The 1,070-nt window shown below is 50.0% G+C and overlaps 1 protein-coding gene across 1 annotated transcript in view; it reads right to left on the reverse strand.

The window, feature by feature from the left end:
* Positions 1-1,070, reverse strand: part of LOC107109990 (tripartite motif-containing protein 7-like) — a gene marked incomplete at its 3' end in the record, with an annotated part of 18,503 nt that overhangs the window by 16,883 nt on the left and 550 nt on the right. The gene's annotated exons all lie outside the window — the stretch shown is intronic.

Consider the following 1,070-nt stretch of genomic DNA (forward strand, 5'->3'; position numbering starts at 1 on the left):
GGAGATGGTTGGGGGGGGGGAATAAGGTCCCAGCCCCACAAGTCCTTGAGGGCTTCCTACCATACAAGTGGCACCACACAATCAGCACCACAGTTTTCCTAGGTAGAGGCTGCTGGGGGAGAAACTTAAGACAGAGGAGCAGATAAAGGTGGGTTGGCTGTTGGGTGGGGTTGCCAACAGTAGGTTAGGAAATTCCTTGAGATTTGGGGTGTGGAGCTTGGAGAGGGTGGAGTTTAAGGAGAGGAAGGACCTCGGAAGGGTATAATGCTATAAACTTCATACCAAAGCAGCCATTTCCTCCGGGGGAAATAGGGTTGCCAACATCCAGGTGGAGGCTGGAGATCACCTGAAACTGATCTCCAGATAACAGATCTGGTCCCCAGAAGAAAATGGCTACTGTGTAGGGTGGACTGTATGGCATCCAACCCTGCTAAGGTTGCTTCCCTCCCCCAAACTCTACCCCTCGCAAGGCTCTACCCCTCAAATCTCAAGGAATTTTCCAACCTGAAGCTAGCAACCCTAAAGGGGAACAGCTGTCAGTAGTTGGGAGATCTGTTGTGATTAGGGCTGCCAGGTCCCCCCCAACCATTTTTGGAGGATGGGGGGGATAGGGCTGCCAGATCCAGGTTTTGGAAAGGAGCCTGGGAAGACATGGATCTCAGTGGGCTGCAATGCCATAGAGCAGGGCTGGCCAAACTTGCTCAATGTAACAGCCACACAGAATAAATGTCAGATGTTTGAGAGCCACAAGACAGAAACAAATATTACACGCACGATTATATTGAAAAATATGCAAATTTGCTTTTTATTAACATTAAATTAGACTGTGTGAAAGAGCCGCATGAGGCTCCCGAGCTGCAGTTTGGACACCCCTGCCATAGAGTAAACCCTGCAAAGCATATATTTTCTCTGTAGTCTAGAGATCAGCTGTAATTCCAGGGGATCTCCAGGTCCCTCTTGGAGGCTGGCATCCCTAGTTGTGATTCCAGGATATCCCCATCCCCACCCGGAGGCTGGAATCCCTAAAAAGAAGCAGAGAAAGGAGAGGCTATGCGGGCTTTCAGGAAAGG

This window comes from Gekko japonicus, unplaced genomic scaffold (assembly GCF_001447785.1).
Source record: "Gekko japonicus isolate JY-2015 unplaced genomic scaffold, Gekko_japonicus_V1.1 scaffold6469, whole genome shotgun sequence".
Taxonomy (NCBI): Eukaryota; Metazoa; Chordata; class Lepidosauria; order Squamata; family Gekkonidae; genus Gekko; species Gekko japonicus.